Source organism: Coenobita brevimanus, chromosome 101 (genome assembly GCF_032717465.1).
Source record: "Coenobita brevimanus isolate Jiangsu-jjx chromosome 101, ASM3271746v2, whole genome shotgun sequence".
In the NCBI taxonomy this organism is placed as follows: domain Eukaryota; kingdom Metazoa; phylum Arthropoda; class Malacostraca; order Decapoda; family Coenobitidae; genus Coenobita; species Coenobita brevimanus.
The window spans coordinates 54,095,304-54,110,550 of NC_137054.1; the positions used below are offsets into that span (position 1 = coordinate 54,095,304).

The window sequence follows — 15,247 nt, forward strand, 5'->3', positions numbered from 1 at the left end:
AGGCAGAAGGATGAGGAAAGAATGAAGGAAAGTAAGACAGAAGAGCAAGGAAGGAAGAAAAGGCAGATAACCAAAGCAGCACTACACAGAGTGAGTGGATGGTGAGTGCCCCCACCTACCATAAATATATATATACACTCAAACCTCCATTTAAGGGATTTCGGATTTAAGGGACTCCATATTCTACCACACAGACTGACATTATTGTTTTGTAATGATACGGACTTTCTAGTTTACGCACATTACTATATTTCTTTACACAGTACCCATAAAATAATAATCATAGTCATATAAATAAGTAAGATAAGTGAAACAATCATTGCATTTCATTATAAGATTTTCTATATATGTGGTAAAACAATGGACATTTTCAAGTAAGGGACAAGTTGATTCCCCATTTAATCCCATAAATTGAGGTTTGAGTGTATATATATATATATATATATATATATATATATATATATATATTATATATACGTATATATACGTATATATATATATACAGTAATCACTCCAATATCCGGATCAATAGAGCCATCGGTAGGTTCGGATATTGGTTTTGTCCGGATATTGGGCCCCAGCTTATGGACTTGTACTTACGGACCCTAACACAGAGAAACACCTATACAACTCCCTCCGGACATGCATAGCACCTATTTAACACCCAAATCACACCAATAAGGCACATAAATGACTGAAATAAATGCAATAGACACATAAAATGTGGGTTTAGAAGTATGTTCATACATTAATAAACATTCTGGTACTTATGGACTCTAACCGAACCTAACCTAACCGAACCTAACCGAACTCTGAAAAACCCATTCCTACTGCACATGCATGAGGTAAGTTTAGTATGGAAAGAAGTACAGTATGACACTTTCTGGTAAGTATAGTATGGGAAAAAATACAATATGAAACATTCTGGTAAATATAGTATGGAAAATAGTACAACATGAAACATTTTGGCTACTTACAGCAAGTCCCTGGCCACCTCGATGAATAACCGCCTCCTCTCGGACTCTGACAGTAAGAACGATTTCCTGAAGCACTTGCACTACACTCTTCCTGAAGTCTTGCACTGAACTTAGTCACTAACACACAGAAGTCCGTTCTTTTCACAGTGTTCACTTTAGTCCAAATAATGTTCCATTAAATTTAAGTGTTGCACATTAACTTTTCCCAAGTTTTTTAAGTTTCCAAAGCCAAAACAAAGAAGGTTAGTTACGTTAAATTTCTTTTCTACTTAGTCTTTTCTCCCAACTTGAAAACCTTAACACAACACACCGTTTTTCACTGCACAACACTCAAAATTCCCGTGTGGTCTAGTGGAGAAGTTCTTGCTGTTTATTCACTGTCAGAGCCCGAGAGTATCACTGGCAGGCGTCCAAGGGGTGCATCGGTGGGTAGTGGTGATGGCGTACCGACTACAGAAGACTCTGAAGACAGCCGCAAACTCACGTCGAGCGGTGACTCCACTGTAGCTGATGTGCTGGGCTGTGGCTCGGAGCATGAGGGCCTGTCTTGGGAGGCAACGGAGTGGAACCAGGGCTTGGCACAGCGGGGGTCACGGGCCTGAAAAAACTGTCAATCGTTGACTGACGCAAGGACCGACGATTCTGGCGATTGATGATGCGCTGCCGGAAAGCACGCACTTCCTCCACGAGTCCCAAGGGCCCCATCTCCCTGTCGCAGTCCGGGTGTTCCAGGTAGTCTAGGACGAGACTCTAGATGTTCCCGGAGTGCGCTCAGCTTGGGGATGGCTGGAGTAGTGTCCTGCTGGGCGGAGTCTGCATCATCATCGCCTTCGTCGTCGGAATCTTCAAGTTCGGGACTGACACCAGCAACCGAAGACGCGATCTCGATATCAGACAACGTCTGATACCCAGGATCGCCCTCGTCGTCGTCCAACCACTCACGAACATCGTCCACATCAACATCGTCGCCGTGCGTACGTAGCCGTGCATGGACGTCATCCACGTCAAACCCTAGGAAATGCGTACTCCACATCTGTTCCGAGAAGCAGACGAGACCAACCATTTTCAAGAGTTTTCACAGGGACTTCCTTCCATGCACTAGCCCAGTTGTACAGCGCAGACTTGATGTTGTAGCGGCGAAGGTTTTCCAAAGTCCGCTTGCCTCGAGTGTCACGTCCTTCCCTGCGCTCGTCCTCGTCCTCGAGAACCACCATCACCTCGTCCAGGAACTTCCGACGGTACAGGGCGCTTTGTTGCCACGATCACTCCTTGGTCCATTGGTTGAATGAGAGCAGTCGTATTAGGTGGCAGAAACATGCACCTAATACGGCCATTCTCAGCAACCAAGTCCTTGTCGCACGGGTGGGCAGGTGCATTGTCGAGGAGAAGGAGAGCCTTTACCTGGTCGCGAGGAATTCCCAGTGTCTTCGTCTGGTAATGTATGACCTCCTTGACGAAGTGATGGTGAAACCAGTCTTTGAAAATCACAGCTGTGAACCATGCTTTCAAAGAATGGTACCATACGACAGGAAGGACATCCATCACCCCACGAAGGCACCGAGGCTGCTTTGCACGGCCAACAATAACGGGCTTAAGCCGGTGCATGCCGTTAGCATTGGCACAACACAAAGCAGATATCCGTTCCTTAGAAAGCTTGCGGCCAGGTACACGCTTCTCCGTCTCATCGGCGAGAGTGTTCGTTGGCACCGAGCGATAGAATGGGCCAGTTTCGTCAGCGTTATAGACTTGACCGAGAGTGAGGCCCTCCCTGTCGATCAAGCCTTTCACCTTGTGCCGAAACTCGTCCACTCCATCCTCGTTAGCGTCCAATGCTTCGCCATGTGCTTTACGGTTAGTAAGGCCATGTCGCAACTTGAACGCGAAGAGCCAACCCTCGGATGCCTTGAAGTCTAGGGCGTCGTGAAGCCTTGCAAACTTCTCAGCAGCAGCCTTCAGCTCCGTTCCACGTACCATCACACCAGCTGCACGTTGCTGTCGATACCAAATCAACGTGGAGCGGTCGATCTCTGCATACTTGGGAGTAAACATAACCTTCCTCTCCACGTTGCGTTTGCTTCTCGACGAGGAAGTCAGCCGTGTACTGCATGAGCTTGTCTCGGGAACGCTTGATATCAAACAAAGTCGACCGGGCCAGGTTGAACTCGCGGAGAATGCGAGAGGAAGACCAACCCGCATCAACCTTCTCCAATATCTCCCGTTTCTTCTCCAGAGTCAACACCACTCTCTTCCTTTTCTCAGGAGGCGGGGCCATCATCACACACACTAAGAGTAGGGCAGAGAGCAGCAGGAGGCCTTGCAGCAAGTACGGCACCACCACAAAAGCGAGCACGTGGGCAGCCATGACGAACAGCGCAGGTCCAGTCGCGGTGAGAGACAGGCGGGAAGTGGGGATGATGCAGCGAGCGCTCTATCGGACGTCGGAGGAATGACGAACCAAAACAATGCTCTCACGCGGCGCGCGGCAAGTTCAAATTACGGACGGCAAAAAATCGGTTTTTTTTCCAATTTTTTTGGATTTTCGGACCATTTTGGGAATGTTTGATCCCAGGACGATAAGGTTCGGTTAGTGGGGATGTTCGGTTATTGGGCGTCCGGATATTAGAGTGATTACTGTATATATATATATATATATATTATATATATACGTATATATACGTATATATATATATATATATATATATATATATATATATATATATATATATATATATTATATATATACGTATATATACGTGTATATATATATATATATATATATATATATATATATATATATATATATATATATATTATATATATATATATATATATATATATATATTATATATATATATATATATATATATATATATATATATATATTATATATATATACGTGTATATATATATATATATATATATATATATATATATATATATATATACAGTATATATATATATTATATATATATATATATATATATTCATATATATACGTATATATATGTGTGTATATATATATATATATATATATATATATATATATATATATATATATATATATATATATATATATATATATATATATATATATATATATATATATATATATATATATACGTATATATACGTGTATATATATATATATATATATATATATATATATATATATATATATATATATATATACATATACGTATACGTATATATACGTGTATATATATATATATATATATATATATATATATAGAGATATATATATGTTGGCTGGGCGGAGCACTGGAGCCTGGCCTTTTTGAAATTTTCGAACATTTGCGCTGCGTGATAGCAGGCATTTAGTGGATGATAAAGGTATTTGGGTAGTTTTTTTATATAGGCATGATAGCGATATATGCTATAGCAGAACCCGTGATAGCCGAGGGTCGAGTGTACAATAATTTGCTACAACGATAAGAGAAAAGTTCCACCCCAAAATCCGATTTACAATAAATTTCCCGCTATAACGAGATTGCCATCGGAAAATTTCTTACAAAGCACCAGGCACAAGCAAGGTGACTCTCGCTTGTCTCAGGCAAGATGGCGGCCCCAGCATGCTGAGCATTGTTTTGGTTCTGTTGCGGTCCCGCCACCCCTTCAAAGCCCTGTCTTTTCCACTTGTTTACATGTGCCCCCCAGCTATCATCACCTCTCAGCCAAGCATCGTGCTACTGGAGGCCTATACATTGTGTAGCACCAGGCCAATGTTGTGCAAGTGTGTTTGTTGTGTTGTTGCAATGATTTACCGTACTTGAGTAACGCTGCCTGTAATAGTATGATAGTGTTTGTTTTGGTCTTGAAGACAACTTGGACTGACATTTCAGTCTTGAGTAGGTGACTTTGGGAAGTTGAGTCAATGTAACCCCCCTTTTATAATATGTTTCAATCTCCCAATTTACGATAAAATTGTTATACGTTAAGGTATGACCTGACATAACCCTGTCGTAAAACAAGGAATGACTGTATATATATATTTGTGTGTGTGTGTGTGCAAGTCTGTGTGTGTATCTGTAAAAATATATAAATATATATATATATATATATATATATATATATATATATATACATAACATATATATATATATATATATACTGTATATATATATAGATATATAGATATATATATATCTATCTATATATATATATATACAGGGTGTAACGCGACGTATGACAAAAACTTACACCAATGATCTATCATGTAATTTTGAGTATATTTTGTTCTATAAACATATGCTCTCTGTGACCCCAGTTCAGTGCCCAGCATTCTGCAGTTTTGTGTAAAAGCTTCGTCTCTGGCATGTGCCATTGGGTGAGAGCTTGGCAGGGCGACGGGAGACAAGTATTATTAGCTTATACTGTACTATATATGAAACTCCCATATCCTATCAGTACACACGAGTTTTAAGAAGAAACTTTACGTAGTCTATTGATTCTTTAACATCAAGTCATGCATTCATGCAATTCTTTTGCACAAATCGACTGTAATTAAGGATTAAATTCGAATTTTATGTTGTTTTTGCTATTTCATGTCTTTATGTTTGCAAATGTACATACATATGATTCAGATGCACTACAATACATGAAACATCATCATTATTATTGCATATTAGATCACTTGTATGGGTCTTCGGTTCCTTATCCACGAGTCCAGGAACGCATCCCTATTTTTCCCATTAAACCTTAATTTCGCTTTACGATATTTCGGTTTACAATTGCCTTTCTAGGAACGCATACCAATCGTAAAACGAGGGAGACCTGTATGTATATATATATATATATATAATCAGCCGTTGAGGTCCACTGCAGGACCGGCCTATCCCTACCGAAGCAGGGACAATACAGCCAATTTATCTCTACCCAGTGGCGTAGGCTATCTGGTAGAGACTGTATGTAGGGTGAGAAGTGCTTGTGAGTGTGATTGTAGTGTTGTAGTGGCTTTGGATGTGTGTGTAGTCTGTGAACCAAGAGTAATCGGCCCGCCTTAAGCCAATTGGGTGCAACACTGGTTCAACCACAGCACCCCTTGTGTCCGCCAAAGTAGCAAGTGGCTTGGTGAACGCTTCCCAAAGTTTTTACAACTCGGGCAGGAGGTGAACCCGCGCTAACCAGCGTGCGAAACGCATACTCTACCACTGTACCACAGAGGCTCCGTCAAAGCCCTCACTATCCATTGGGAGCTCATCAAGCTCCCCAGTGTCATCAGTGTCCTCGTTCATAGCATCATCGTCCTCCCCAAGCTGTATGTTCTCCAAAGCCTGGGCTTGTTGAATATGAGAGGACAGGAATGATGTTATCAGAGCCTGATGACGTGCATGAACTCTGGCATTGAAAGGTCCTTGTAATTTGTCAGAAGTCTATCCACCATCGGGAGGAAGGTGTCCCTGATCTCTGGCCTCCCATCACATTCCTCAATTTGCTCTTTCAAACAAACAGTGTTTGCCAGCAAGTCTGTGATTTTGCGAGATGTTGGCTCACCCGGTGGGACAGGTAAGTGTTCTTCCTGAACTTCGTTGTCATTGACTTGTTTCTGTGTTTCCAACATCTCCTCCTGTGAGTGTGAGAGCGCAACAACACAAAGTGCTGCGGGATATGATGTCACAAACATGGAGGCGGTGGCTCAAAACAAGTGACTGAGGAGATGCGGCGGCTCATGAAAGTTGTAGAAAAATCACGAGACCCCTAGAAAAAAAACATTCCCTTGCCATCACGAAACGAAATTTCGCGAGAATATATATTACGAAACTGGTGGGGGTACTGTATATACATACAGGTAAGCCCTTAATTCACGCGAGGGTTACGTTCCCAGACCCTTCGCGTATGTGGTAAATTCGCGTATATGTTCTGCCCTTGTGTGCACATAATTACGCATGTCTACTAAGTATATTACATCTGAATAATACTGTTTATGCAGTATGCACTACATACACCTTATAAACTAGCATACAGTATGAAAAACAACAAAATGTAAGGAATTTAACACTGAAACCTGACAAGCACAGGAGTAGATGGAGACACTTCAGCAGTCTGGTACACAAGCCCTCACTGCCTCCCATATGCTACATTCTGCCTTCTTTATTGTCCAAACAGTTGACTCATTCACCCCAAACACATGGTTCCAAGCCAGTTCACAGGCGTAGGTGGAGACACTTCAGCACAGTCTGGTACACTAGCCCTCACTGCCTCCCGTATGCTACATTCTGCTTCTTTATTGTAAGAACAGTTGACTCACCCCAAACACACGGTTCCGAGACAATTCACCACAAAGTCAATTCACCATCAAAACATGGACGATTCCCTGTCATTCTATAAATGTACTTATTATTGATTAATTAATACTTTAATAACTAATTTTCAGGGGGATTTTATAACTCATATAAGTAAAAAACTAGTGTACTGTACTTGCTAAATAAACTGGTATGTAAATAAATGACGGGGAATCATCCTGACGGAGAATTGTTGCCGACATTCCTCCCTTAAGTTTGTCCAACACTTTAACTTTCTCTGTCAGCAACATCACTTTACTAGTCCATTTTGATGTGTTACCACATGCATCACCAACAATACGCTTAGGCCTCATGTTGGCAGACAAGGCAAGCAATCACTGGAAGGCAGAAAAATAAGCCACAAATAACGATTCGCGAGTCACGCATGGTTCAACCGTCGGATTCAAACTGACTGTGTGGTGCGTGGTAGACCGACCTCCCACACACACACACACACACATATGTGTATGCACATGGGCAGCAGGTAGGCATTTTTATATTTTATTTAGTTCTCTTGTATATTATAATTATTTATTTGAATACTATAATTTTATGTTTTAATTATTGTATGAAAAATTCGTGGATAACCGAAATCACGTGAAAAAAGTTCGCGTGAATTTAGGGCTTACCTGTATATATATATATATATATATATATATATATATATATATATATATATATATGTATATACAGCACAAGTCCCATTATTCGGCATCTATGGGACCAGGATGATGCCGAGAAATTAGATTTGCCGAATAATCAAAAACCTACCCACTCAGTACCTTAAATATATTGGTGAACACTCATCACCACTTATGGTACGGTATTACAACTGTGTTTGGAGAGAGTACAGTATATATATATATATATATATATAAATTAGTGAACATATACAAGGGTAATGACACAGTAGGCCTACAAGTCAGATAACACTTCCTGGATGGCCGAAATGATACGGAATATTACCTACCAGCTCGATACATCACTTGTATTGGTGAACTCATCACTACTTATATTATTACAAATATGTTTGGAGTGAGGACTGTATACAGTACTTTTTCCAAACAAAGTAAAATAGTCGGAAAATTGCATAAAATAAAGGGATCTGAATTGGTAAGGTCTTTCTGATGAAAGTTATAACTTACATTTAGCACTCACTCTTTTGTTCGTTTTTTTTTATTTACATGTGAAAGGAGAGTACTGATGGAAACAGTAATGTATTCCATGAACCCCTTAATAACCTCCGACATTGAACAACCCTTTACAGTACCGATGTCAAGTTAGTGGGCTATGGAAAAACTGTGAACAATTATGGGAATGGAACGAAGGTCACTGGTGTGTTTACACGACTCTAAGCTACGATTCCAAGCTGTCAGGGGGTCAGTTAATCTCAGATGTTTTCGCCCATTTGGTAAATGCACTGTAACTTTATCAATTCTCCAATCATAGCATGGGTTTAGGAAGCTAAATAACACATTTCTAGGTGCGCCAGACGATTATCTTCACATCTTATAAGAAAATGGAAGAAATTATATCCCTCTCTGAGTACGTAAAGTTCTTCCATTCTTCTGAAATCAACTTATTTTTCTTAAAGATGGGAAGATAATCGTCTGGCTCACCTAGCAATGTGTTATTTAGCTTCCTAAACCCATGCTATGATTCGCTGAGAGTCACAGAAAGATTGATAAAGTTACGGTCTATTTACCAAATGGGCGAAAACATCTGAGATTAACCGACCGCCTAACTGCTTGGAATCGTAGCTTAGTCATGTAAACATACCACTGGCCTTCGTTCCCTCCCCATAATTGTTCAGTTTTCTTTTTCTTTATAGCTCACACTAACATAACATCACTGACATCGGTACTGTAAAAGGTTGTTCAGTGCCAGAGGTTATTAAGGGGTTAATAGGATATATTACTTTTTGCATCAATGCTCTCTCTTTCATGTTAAGCACAAAAACAAACAAAAGAATGAGCACTAAATGTACGTTTAACTTTCATCAGAGAGACCTTAGCAATTCATATTCCTCCAGTTTATTTTTAAGTATTTTTCTGACTTTAGGTTAGGTTAGGTTTGGTTAAATTATTGGTACAGTTAAACTCGGTTAGGTTAGGTTCAGTTAAACAGGACAGTCCCTTCCACCATTATGCTGAGGAATAAAAATACTAGAGCGGTCACAACGGTACAGCTAAAAACAACGGGAAAACTGATTTAACAAGCAACAGTTCTTTATGGGTAATGCATTACAGTGTCAGTGGTTCATGGGCTACTCAATTACCGGTGTCATTTTCAGGAAGGCATCAAGAAAAAGAATTTCAAGAATTAGCGTGGGGGCTTGGAACGTAACCCTCGCTAATTTGGTGGGGGTGGTTACTGTAGTGTATGATACTGTGCAATATTGTAATCAATACAGTACTATATCTGAATCTGAATAAAAATATAGAAATTAGTGAACATACAGAAGTGTAATGAAACATTAGGCCTACAAGCCACAGATAACACTTCCTAGACTGCCGAGATGATTCCGGACATCTGCTGAACAATCAATGATTTTCGTAAATGGGACTATTTCTCAAAACTGCCGAAATGTCGGATCTACTGAACAATCAGCTGCCGAATAATAGGACTTTTACTGTATATATATATATATATATATATATATATTTATACCATCCACTCACTCAGTGTAGTGCTGCTCTCGGGTGTCTGCCCTCTCCTTTCCTCCATCCTTGTTTCCTTCCATCTTCTTCTGTCTTTTTTTCTTTCATTCTTTCCTCGTCCTTCTGCCTATGGGTGACTTTACACTCCCTGTTCTGTCTTTCATTCCTTCATTCTTTCCTCTCCCTTCTGCCTGTGGGTGACTCTGCACTGAGTAACAAACCAAATGGTTTCCTGTACACCAGGAAACCATTTACTACGCTGGGTAGTAACCATATAACCAAGTTTTGGCGTCTGGTGGTTTAGTGGGTAATTATTGTGCTCCAGTCAGATTGAACCGGTGAAGGTTTATATCCAAGGGGTGATTGGGGTTTATTGGTCATGTAATGCCACTCGGATGAGTGAGGCTGGTCATTCTCATCTTAAATGTCAGGACCAACTGCCTAGCCCCAGGTTTCTACGCTCCTCATGGGGCAACGTAGGATTGGATGATGGATGGATGGGTATATATATATATATATATATATATATATATATATACACGTATATAGTGAATGGTGGAAGGTGGGGGCACCCACCATCCACTCACTCAGTCTGGTGCTGCTTTCGGGTGACTGCCCTTTCCTCACTTCCATCCTTCTTTCCTTCCTTCCTCTAGTGTCTTTCTTTCAATCATTTTTCTGCCTCCTGTATGTGGGTGACTGAGTGACAAGCCAGATGGTTTCTTTTACACCAGGAAACCATTTATCACACTGGGTGGTAACCATATAATGAACTTAAGGCACCTGGTGGTTTAGTGGGTAATTAGGGTGCTCCAATCAGATTGAGCCTGTGTAGGTTTATATCCAAGAGTTGGTTGGGGTTTATTGCTCACGTACTGTAATGACCGCTGCTCAGGGATGAGTGAGGCTGGTCACTCAAATCTTATAAAGTCAGGACAGTGGACTGTCCTCGGCTCCTCGTGGGGAAATACAGGATTTGATGGTGATGATGATGATAGTGAAGTACCTTGCATTAGCAATTTATGTTATGTTAAGAAAAAAATATCTTCAGGTATGCATTGATCAACACCTTCCAATCACATGAAAATATATTTTAAGTCAAGGTTCAGGCAATCAAATTTTTTTATTTAGGAGTTCGCACTGTAAAATAATCTTTGAGGCGCATTTGATTGCCCAGCTTTTTAGTTTTCAGTTTATATGAATACTATTTTTCTTGTAAAGACTGTATACCATACAGATACAACACCAATTTTCCGGCATCAGATGGTCTGACACCTTTTAATCCAGACAGAATTACGAGATGACACTTGAAAATCCTGCACTCGCCAGACTAGTTTACCTGGTGGCCGCAGATAGCGTTGTGTGTAGTGCAGTCACCTTTGATTGCTTAAACTGCTTGTTGTGGTGGTGATCCCTGTATTTTATCAGTCTTGCATAATATTCGTACATTTAACCCTGGATATGGCTTCTAAGAAAGATGCAAATGTCTGTTATAGTGTCAAGTAATGCCAGTCTGTTTCAATACAGTCAAACCTCCTTGACAGTGGTTATTTGGTCAACCAGACTACCTCATTGATGAAGACCCACAGTAACCGAATAAAGCAGTAAATGAAAATAAATGTGATTGAACTGTAACCACAGTCAGATCAAGAAAACTTATTTCCATCACTGAGTATCTACTGAGGCACTTTATCAGTGATCGTAGAAATGCATAAAGCGTTATGACATTTTGAGGGTTGTTTTGCATGTGGAAGCTAGTTACCATGCATGAAGCACGCCATTACCATTGTAACTGATACATAGCAATCCCAGTGATATACACACTGACCACCCATGTACTTTCATGTATACCTGTATTTTCATTCGTCCATTTGGTGAGAGTGGTGTGAACCATTAAGAGAGCTATTTGGAGGGATTTAATGCAGTAAGACATTTTTATTATGCTAAAACAAAAACTTGATGTAGTGCTGCCTAATTCTTCCTTAGCCTGTATCATTCTTTTTATGTGCCTGCCCTCCTCTCTTCCTATTTCTCCCATCTTTCCTGTCACTACTTATTGCTTTTCTTTCCGTTACAGGTGGCATTACATTGAGTGACAAGCCAAATGGTTTCCTGTAAGCCAAGAACCATTTACAACGCTGGGTGGTAACCATATAACCGAACCATACGTGCTCCCTACGTGTCAAGTGGGTTGGTGGAGGGTTAGTGCCCCTCCCTGTAGAGTCAAATGGCCACCCCGTACGGGATTATGGCGTCTGGCAATAGATGAATAGATAGTTAGATAAAACAAAAACATTAAAATTTTTATTTTTTTTATTTCCTTATTTATTTTCTTTGCAGCATTGTCCCCACAAGGAGTGCAGTATTTTTGCAGCTCTTTCGATTTTCATCAGTTTTTCTAGTAGCTTAACTACAATCAACTTGATTTTATTCGCAGTATTGAAGGTGTGATGATAATGAATAATGGGTCAGAGGTGCATTATTGAGTTATTGTACATGACTTCAGTTGCTCCCTGTTCAATTATTATATGTAGCATATGTGACCTCCGTTCGTCTGGCAAAACAGTTAATCTGGCAAGACTGTGGAATCAAGGGTGCTGGAAAATTGGTGGTGTTCCTGTACAGTATATGGAAATTGTGACTGGAGGGATGATATGAAGAAAAAGATGATGGTGTTCATATACTTTATTTTTTTGTAGGTTGACAAGATGGAGGATGACACATTCCTGCGCTGCATTGAGGCCAACATGCTGAATGACCTGACCCTGCAAGGCATTGAGGCCATCACCAAGGTGTACATGCATCTTCCCCAGACTGACGAGAAGAAACGAATACATAATCAATGACCAAGAAGGAGAATTTAAGGCCATTGCTGAGTGGCTTCTGGAAACAGATGGAACTTTGCCTAATGAAAGTCCTCTCAGAAAGGGATGTTGACCCTGTCCGAACATCCTCCAACTTTGACATTTTGGAAGTATTTGAGGTTCTTGGTATTGAAGCTGTTCGTAAATGTATTGAGAAGGAAATGAATGCTGTGCTGATGTTCTATGGTCTGTATGTGAATTTATGTCACCTTATCTTCTTTGTGATGTCATGACCAGCAAAAGGGGTCACTTAGCTAAGCTATCACCGTCCTGACATCAACAGGCAGGACACGGGGGCCCTTATGAAATGCTCATTTGAAGAGAGGTGTTGATGTGTTAATGGAAGCAGCATCTTGTGCTGAAGTTGACCCTATTCGGGTGTGTCTGAGAATATTATGTTAGAGTCAACTTCCAAAGAATTGGATTCAGGGTCATTTGATTTGGTCCTAGATGATGCCAAATGCAAACTAGGTATGGAAATACCCATGCCTGGAACAGGAATGATGATGGAGTGGTGGTATCTTTGAGCTGCTTCACCTTCATCAGGAATGACTCCTGCACTGAACCCCATGGGCCTCTGGGGCAACCCCTTCTATGTCCCCATATGGTGGATGGACCCCAGGTGTAGGGAGTGGCATGACCTAGTGGACCCTCGTTCTCTCCTGCAGCTGCTGGTGAGACAGCTGGGCTTTCTCCAGGATATTCACCTGCTTGGTCTCCACAGCCAGGCAGTCCTGGGTCCCCTGGTGGCATGAGTCCCTATTTCCTAGCCCTGCCAATGCTCTGTCGCCATCATACTCTCCCTCTTCCCCTGCATATCGGCCAACCTCTCCCAGTATGACTCCAGCCTCTCCTGGGTATTCACCAACCTCACCTACATACAGCCCCACCAGCCCCAATGCTCTCCAACCCCTCACCCCAGTACTCCCCTACTTCCCCCTCATACTCTCCTACATCTCCTTCCCCATTCCCCCTACCTACACTTCACCATCCTACTCAGCCCACATCACCTTCATACTCCCCAACTTCACCATCTTACTCTCCAACATCCCCTTCATACTCCCACAACCTCACCTTCATACTCACCCACGCCCACCCTCGCACCCCAACCTCACCTTCACCCTCATGCCCACCTCCCCTAGCTACAGTCCAACTTCCCCTTCTTACTCCCCTGGCCCTCTTGATATGTCCAACTTCCCCCATCGCCTTACTCTGCAACTTCACCCTCCTGCTCTCCAACTACAAGCTATGCTCCCAATTACTCTCCATCACTCCTGGCTATTCCCCAACTAGCCCATCGTATTCCCCCACAAGTCCATCCTACTCCCCCAGCTCTCCTCAGTACTCACCAGCTTCTCCCTCCTACTCACCTTCCTCACAAAAGTACTCCCCAACAAGCCCCAACTATTCCCCTACCAGCCCCACCTACTCACCTGGATCGCCGACATTCCCCCAGTTTCCCCCAAATATTCCCCAACCAGCCCCGTACTCTCCCACATCTATCCTACTCTCCATCCTCTCCCAAGTATTCTCCAACTTCTCCCAATTACTCATCCTCCCCAAGTACTCTCCAACCTCTCCCTACCTACTCCCCATCCAAGTCCACAGTACAGCCCATCCCCAGCCCCCAAGTACTCTCCTACTTCCCTACTTACTCCCCCAGCTCCCCCAAATATTCCCGACTAGTCCCACTTACTCCCCAACCACACCCTGGTTACTCCCCTACATCCCCATTGTACTCCCCAAGCTTGAGGAAGAAGAGGAGGAACAGAAGAAAACAGTCAAAAAAAGAAATCCAAAAAGCGCTAGAAGAAACAGACCACCAAATGCTGATGTAGTGCACAACTTGGTATCTTTCTTTGTGGCCACTAGAAAGCTTCTTTGTCATTCTGTTATAAGTGCTTTACTGTTTAGTTATGCATTACAGATGCTACTGTGTGGGACCATTGTGATCATCTGAAGGGGAACTTTATGTAATATAGTGATAGATAACACTCGCACTTTAATATCAACTTATGCAAGGTAGTGTCAGAGGTTAAGCCTAAATAGTCCAGAACAGTAACCACTTCAAGCCTCAGTAAAATCTCTCAGTACTGAATAAACAAGTGATAGCTGGAGTTTCATAGGTAAATTTTCATTGAGGTTTTAGGGCTGAGTCAGTCTAGTTCTTAACCTTTAGACCTTGGGAGATTTTGCTATAACTTAAGCTTTGTGTTAGTATTACCCAAAATATAGTAGATGGGTTTTCCAAGATGTCTGAGGATTTAACATTCACCCTTCCCATGGTGTGGAGGGGGAATCTTTGAAAGAAACTAGTTTGACTTCCTTGACATGAAGGTGAACATGTTGAAGTAAGGGGAATGTTTGTATAGTTAGTATCATAGTTTAGTCACAGTTAAGTTTATTGTCTTGCATAATATATATATATATCCCATTGGATCCCAGGG

General features: G+C 41.4%; 1 pseudogene; it reads left to right on the plus strand.

Annotated features, from left to right (window-relative positions):
• The window catches only part of LOC145415041 (DNA-directed RNA polymerase II subunit RPB1-like), a 202,368-nt pseudogene extending 187,608 nt beyond the window's left edge, over positions 1 to 14,760 (plus strand).
• Positions 14,761 to 15,247: the final 487 nt, after the last annotated feature.